The sequence below is a fragment of the Triticum urartu genome, chromosome 5 (genome assembly GCF_003073215.2).
Source record: "Triticum urartu cultivar G1812 chromosome 5, Tu2.1, whole genome shotgun sequence".
NCBI classification, from domain to species: domain Eukaryota; kingdom Viridiplantae; phylum Streptophyta; class Magnoliopsida; order Poales; family Poaceae; genus Triticum; species Triticum urartu.
Window position 1 is genome coordinate 343803430 of NC_053026.1, and position 8094 is coordinate 343811523.

The window sequence follows — 8094 nt, forward strand, 5'->3', positions numbered from 1 at the left end:
CAGCCGGATAAATCTCCTTCTTCAACTTTTCAAACAATGCATTCTGCTTCATTTCACTCCTCGCTTTTTTCATGTTGAGCCTCTCTTCTTTGCTGAGTGTGAAAGCCCTCTTGTGCGGGACATTAACACCTATACCCCTTGCACGACCAGGAGGCTTTTTTGTCTCCAGAGCAATGGACAGAATGTCACATGCCCTGAGTTCATGTAGAACCTTCCAGGGATCTTGGAAGCCTCTACCAGCACTTCATACAGTTTGGCGTCAATTGCATTTTCAAAGTAATAAGTTCCGCCATCACGCCTCTTTGTACTTGCCCACAAGTAGTCTCTGGCGCGTTCGCCCTTGATTTCACTACAGGCCAGATTCCCACCCGCCGCTACTGCTTCTTTGTCCTCCTATTCCCATATCAGTTTCATGCCGTAGTATCCTGCGACACCCATACGGTGGGGGTGTATGTTCTTCTTCTGAAGTTCCAATTGCTTGAAACTCTTCTCAGCAAACTCTGGAGTTTCCCTGACCCTTTTGAATTCTTCCCAGTCTTCCTTTGTAATTTGGGGGTATGCGGGGATTGGGTCCTTGCCTTCACTCATGTACTTCTTGTACATCACATGCTTCCAATTTCTCCAAGCATCCCTAGCCTTCTTCAGTGCAGCGTGTTCCACCTACATTCTCCACTGCTCTGGAATGTTAAAGTGATCCATGATCTCTCGGACTATCCTTTGTTGTGTTTCCGTGTCAGCCTTTCGAAACCCTGGCAGATTAATGTTGAGCCTTGCCCTGCCAAGAAATCCAGACACACTCCTGAACCTCATGCGTGCTTTATCTGGTTTAGTTGGAGCCCAGGACTTTAAATCAATCTCGGTAACTTCATATACACCTTTAGGCTGGTGTGTGGGCTTCCTTGGAGCGTTACTCTGTGTCTTGACTGGAAGGGTAATTGCTGCAGCTCTATCCCGTTCAAGACTACTTGATCCCTCACAATGTGCTGAAGACCTAGGGTTGTCCGAAGCAGATGAAGATACATGGCCTGAATGAGTGATGTCGCTGCTACTCGACATCTACAGAGAACACATGCGAAACTCAGGAAAGGAGGATAAGCATAAAACTAACAACTTGGTATCAAGCTTTCTAAACATGCCATGCAATAATTTAGAAAATGTACGGCTAATTTGTTAAGTTTGTGTGACTCGGGCACCCGCGGTCTGTAAATAGGCAGTAACTTATTGGAACAAATATATCTTATATGTAGTAAGGAAGGTAGATAATGAACAGATATACGCCCTCCGTTATTTTATAGCCAATTTGGGAACATACAGAACAAAATTGGAAGAGGGATTGTGAGGAAATATGCCTCAGCACGATGGAGAGCAGTAACTAACAGGCTTCTTAATGCAAACCCGGCCGGACCACAGGAGAGGCGAGGGTTACTGCATCTATATGCTCGAGGGTGGCTGGCGAGCAAACAAAGACGATGAGGCGCGGGCCGCCGCATGTTGGGAACGGCAGTAGAGGTAGGCTTGACGCTGAAGAGCGGGCACACAGCTGGGGTGAGCACGGTGGCGCCGGAGAGGGTTCTGCTGTGGATCTGGTGGGAGGGGGAGCTGGCAAAGGAGATTGGGTGGACTAGTTGAGTGAAACGCGGGCGAACGGTGGTGGTGGGGGGGTGTTGGGGACTCCGGGTGTTAGCGTCCTAGGTGAAAAGGGTGAAAAATATCCCCGGTCACCGCGCCCGCGGAAAGTCCTATGCAAACGGTTGCCTCTAAGCGCTCGTGTGCACAAACAGAATAATTTCATTTGGAATGAAGACGTGAGTTCATCGTTTCGCCTCTAAAGTTTTCCCACGTAAACCAATCACAATTTTACCACGGGTTTGATTTGCTGGCGCATTTCAGGTCTCGTGTGCTATATGTAAGACATTTTTTGGCATTTACCGTGCATGTTGGCATATAAATCAATTCCTAGCTGGACTGCATTTCCTGTCGAAAGGGATGAGGATTGTCGTTCGATCTGGGAGCATCCAGGGGTGCAGAGGTACGATCCATGGGGTTTGGGTTCTGGCCAATCAGAACGCATGACTCAGATCGCGTGTGTAGGGAGGGAGGGCATCGGCCACGGTTTGGTAGGCACATGGCTTTCGTGTGTGAACCATGTGCTATTTGAAAACATTTATTTGGGAGGGGCTATTTGAAAACATGTACATGTGTTGTCGAAAGGGATGAGGATCGCCGTTCGATCAAGGAGAATCCAACGGTGCAGACGTATGATCCGTGGGGTTTGGGTTCTGGCCAATCAGAAAGCACGACTCAGATCGCGTGCATGGCAGAGGGATGGGGGGTGCATTGGCCACGGTTTAGTGGACACACGGCTTTCGTGAGTGAACCGTGTGCTCTTTGAAAACATTTACATTACCTAACATTATATTTTTGTTCGAATGAAAACATGGGTTCATCGTCTCGCCTCCAATTTTTTTCCACCATAAGAAATCACGAGTATGGTGGAGAGTGTCATATACTAGCTCCCTCTGTGAACTAATATATATATATATAAGAGCGTTTAGATTACTAAAATGGTGACCTAAACGCTCTTATATTAGTTTACGGAGGGGGTATATATCATAGATGACCATATTTATGGCCATGCATGACACAAAGTAGTATATCATTTATTATATATATATATATATATGTTACGGTATCTACATATGTTACCGCTTCTTTGCCACATCATCATATTTTATATTCCCGAGTGCATGAAATACCGGCTATGATACCCCCACTATGGCAACCCTAATAAGGCTGGTCGTAATATGGGACTATCAAGCGGTATGATGCATGCCAACTAGAATTTTTGGATGATGTGGCATATAGTTAAACAGGAAAGGAGGGAGTATGAGACTAGCCACAATGGAGACTATAGTACTAACATACACATATCCATAGACTATATATGTTACTACCTTCATAGTGGGTAGTAACATAAGTGTAGTGTCATGCAAAGCTTCGTTTATTAGGTTATAGACTCATATTGCATTGGGACATGTGATGTTACAGTAACTAGCTAAGTTATTGAAACTATCTCCCTCCTCATTAACTCATTGCCACATAAGCAAGTTTGCTGAGTTGGAGTCGATGTTACTGCTGAAGTTACTCCCACTGTGGCTAGTGATCTGATACTAGCTAGTCGTCTGTGATATACTAGCTACCTCACTAAGAGCATGGTTAATAATACAACCAAGGGTCGGCTATAAGAAGTTGCCATGTCATATACAGCCAACCTCTTAGCGGGCATGTACAATAATAAGTTTTATATACATACTAGTTTATCAATAGTTGGCCCACCTTACATCCTCACAAAGTGTCTTGGGTCTCGTGTTGCAGCTGGCTCTACTAACCAAGAGCCCGCTTCTCTTCTCTTTCCTCCAACTAATAAGCACATATATATTATTCTATTCCTTATAGCCTGCTTAGACTACCCACAGTGGGAGTAACATAGGTAGTAACATCACACGTATCTAGATAAAATAGATGATGTGGCAAGCAATAAATGAAGAAAGGGAGGAAAGTGGTAACATAGCTAGTTAGACTGGCCACAATGGGTAGTAACATATGTGTGGTAACATGCAACACTTCATTTATTAGGCTATAGACTCATTTTTCCTTGATAAGTGTGTGATGTTACTCATACTACTAGTAACTAGCTATGTTACCACTTTCCTCCATTTCTTCATTTATTGCTTGCCACATCATCTATTTAACCTAGATATGTGTGATGTTACTACCTATATATGTTAGGGCATCTCCAATGGTTGTAAGATAGTTGTTGGTAGACAGGTTGCCACATAGGATTTTTGATGATGTGTCATACAATAAATGAGGGAAGATAGCAAGGTTGTATGTACATGAACCAACAGCCCTTGCACAAGCTCCAATGTAGAATGAGAGAGCACCTTATTTGTTATCTCACGTCCTACTGGGCAAACTAGATACAATCCATTGGAGTTGTTGTATGTTAAGGTGTTGGTTGATGACATGGCATATTTTACCAACAAGCTAACATACAAACTGTTGGAGATGCCCTTACTCCCACTGTGGGTAGTCTAAGACTACCCACAGTGGGAGTAACATATATAAGTAGTAACATCACACATATCTAGGTTAAATAGATCATGTGGCATGCAATAAATGAAGAAAGAGATGAAAGTGGTAACATAGCTAGTTACTACTAGTATGAGTAACATCACACATATATATCAAGGCAAGATGTGTCTACAGCCTAATAAATGAAGTGTTGCATGTTACCACACACATATGTTACTCCCTATTATAGAGGTAGTAACATAGACTAGTAACATGGGCATGTTAGTCTATGTTACTACCCATTGTGGCTAGTCTTACTATTAGTATGAGTAACATCACACATCTCAAGGCAAGATGAGTCTATAGCCTAATAAATGAAGTGTTGCATGTTAATACACATATGTTACTCCCCACTATAGAGGTAGTAACATAGACTAGTAACATTCTATGTTACTACCCATTGTGGCTAGTCTTAATTATGTCACTCTAATGTGTAATTGCTCTAATGCATAGTATCATAGAGTAGCTAGTATCATATGTAGTACTTTATTCATATTGTCATGCATAACACATAGTAGCATAGCATTTATTATGATACAGTTTCATGATATGATACTTAATCCTCTCTTTCTTCATTTAATTAATTCTATGAAAGCTCATCAAAATTGCCTAGTTGGCATGCATGATACTAGCTATGATACCCCCTTACTATCAGCCTAGCAAAGGTGTACAGATCATTTGTGCGTCGCTTTGTGAGTTTTCATCCATTTGTTCGAGAAGCGGGGAGAAGTTTCAAACATTTTGGTCGCGAGGTGCGTCCAATGGCGTAGGCCTAGTTGGTATTTTAATTACAGGAAATTCAGATGGACTTCGGACATCATCAAAATCGATGTGTGCCCGTGGCGTGCTCTCACGACCCTGTGGAAAAATTGGTATATTTGGCACAAGTTTTGATGACCGCTCCTTCCAAATCGGAGCATCTCACATGAAGGATCATGGTTTTCCAAAAGGAGATGTGTCAATTCAAACTCCTGTGGCCGATGACTTCATCGTTTGGGATCATAAAAATTTCCCCACGGGACACAATCACCAATATACCACATGTTTGATTTTCTGGCGCATTTGAGGTATCGTTAGCTATATTTAAGACATTTTTTGAGATTAGCGTGCATTTTGTGCATAAAAATAAAATTACAACCAGAACTGCATGTGCTATCGAAAGGGATGAGGATCGCCGTTCGATCTGGGAGCATCCAACGGTGCAGACGTATGATCCGTAGGGTTTGGGTTCTGGCCAATCAAAAAGCACGACTCAGATCGTGGGCGGAGTGGCGGGGTTTGGTCGGCACATGGCTTTCATCAACGAATCGTGTGCTATTCGCAAACTAGATTGCATATATTTGTTCACTCATAATGTATTAAGATCAATTGAGTGTGCTAACTCTATGATATAATAATAATAACAAGAAATAGTTCATATACATTGCTTGAGCAGACAACATATCAAGGTCAACATATTAACGGTTCTTACATCAACAGAAAACCGGGCATAATTCACAAATTCAGTACACACGACAGTTCTAAATTGAACGAATTAAGTTGCAGGGTAGGCATAAAGACTCATCTTACAGCTTAATTCCCATGTACATGGGGGAACTGGGATCTTGTAGCGATCCAACCTCAAACGGCCAAATCTCTGTGCATAAGTGTCATCCCTGGACCGGTAATGCTGACACACACATTACTTGAAGGATTTATAACAGAGTGCAATCACACACTTATTACATCAAATAACTCATAGTGAATACTTATTACAATAATATGGCTGAAGGCCATCTAATGAAGATAACATCAGAAGGCTTCAAAGGTGAAGTGAGTCCATCAACTCCAACGGCATAGCTGAGTGCAAGACAACGACCTAACGCACTATACTCTTTGTCTGGAAAGTCTGCAACATAATACGTTGCAACCTGAAATGGGTCAGCACATGGAATATGTTGGCAAAATAACACCGTAGAGCAAATGAACATGTAGCAGCTATAACTATATGCATATTTGGCCGGTGGAGGCTCTATGGTTATCATGTTCGCGTAAAGCCAATTTTCCCCTACAACAAAGGAATATGTTTTATTTAACTACCAAGTTGGTTCATAAATATTGAGAAGGTTCCTCGAACTCAATCCCAATTAAAAAGTAATTAACAGCCCAAAAACATTAATTAAGAGTGATGAGATCAAACCAATAATTCAAGTACCAGGTACTCAAGATGTCCATAACCGGGGACACGGCTAACCATGATTAGTTTGTACACTCTGCAGAGGTTTGCGCACTTTTCCCCATAAGACTCGATCTTCTCCGTTGTATTTCTCGCACTGCATGATGTTTGAGAAATGGATGACCGAGACACAGTCTTTCCGAAGAGGTCCCCTTAACCGATAGATAGGCCGGTACACCTACAACCCCCTACATCTGCTAGCCCATCATGGAAAGGATTCCCATAACTTACTCAACTATGCCAGAGCCCATAATGCCTTGTGGCTGCACACAGAAGTTTCTAGCATGAATAATCTTATGATCCCTTTAATCCTGGGTGGCGAACCATAGGATGATCACACGGGTACTTCGGGATATCCCAGGACAACTTTGGATTGCTCCAGGTGCCCAGACAACCACTGGGTGCTCTAGGGTGCCTCAACCAATCCACCCAGATGTGTATTAAAGTAGCCACCTTAAGTTAACCCTTATTTAACAACTCTCACATCTGTCATGGATACACTCACCAATCCATGTCTGCGAGCATATCATAGCAGTATAAGCATAACGTAGAAGTAACTCCCAGGGTTTACATAAAAGACGATAGGTTCTACCTCATCAACTACTTCCCAATACCCACATGTTAAGAAGATCCTACTCATGCAATGTGTGGGTTGAAACTAATGCATAAAAACTGGGTAATAAAGGGGTATGATCAAAGTGTTACTTGCCTTGCTGACAATCTGAAAACCCTAGTGACTCGTAGTAGCACACTTCGCACTCCGGAAACTCTATCTCAAACAAACAATAACATACATAAGCACTCAAGCAATAGATGAAAGGGTAAAACTCAAAAGAAAAGATCCAAATCGAAAGTACAAGAGAAGAGCTTCAATTTGCAAAAAGAAACAATCAAATCGGAGCTACGAAACTCAAACTGCGGTCAAAAGAAGTTCAAATTAAAATCTGCTTGCAACCAAATTTTAATTTTTCAAAACCATGTTCAACTTGATTAATTGAAAAGAGGGGTTCGATACGAAGATTTTGGCGCTGGTTTCACTGGATTTGGACAAACGGTTAAAAAGTTGCGAGCGTTTGAAGATCAGGGGCTAATCGGCGATAAAAATAATCGCGGATAGGTCCCTGGCCAAAAATAAAATAAAAAGAAAAGACTGAACAAACATTCGCTAACAAAGACAAACGGACGAACATGTTCGGGAACAGAGGCGTTCGGGTGAAAGTTCACTAAGTAGATCCGTTCGGGAAAAACCGAGAAAACCCTAACCGTAAAATAAAATCCGATCTAGATCGAAAACCCAAAAAACCGGCATCGGTTTTTACCGGTTCATGACGAAAACTGGCGGGTCGGCGAGATCCGGTGAGTCAGCAGCTCCGGCGTGGCGGCGGGCAGCGGCGAGGCTGGGCGGCGGGGTCCGGCGAGCGGGCGGCGGCATCAGCGGCGAGCGGCGCTGTAGGTGGCGGCGGGCGGCTCGGGGTGGTGATGGCGGCGGGGGGCTCGGCCTATTTAAGGGCAGGGGCGGTGATGGCTTGCGTGAGGGGCTGGCCCGGGGGCTGAGTCCGGCTCGTTCTCCCCCTCGGCGTCCGTGTCGTGCCGGGAGTTGGGCCGGCTGGGTTTCGGCCTAGTCGGTCCGGGAACTCTTTTTTTAAAATAAATTCCGCCGAAATGTCTCCAGGTCTTGAGCTTATGCACTACGACTGCTAACTCCAAATCATGTGTGGCATAATTTCAACTCGTGAGGTCTAAGC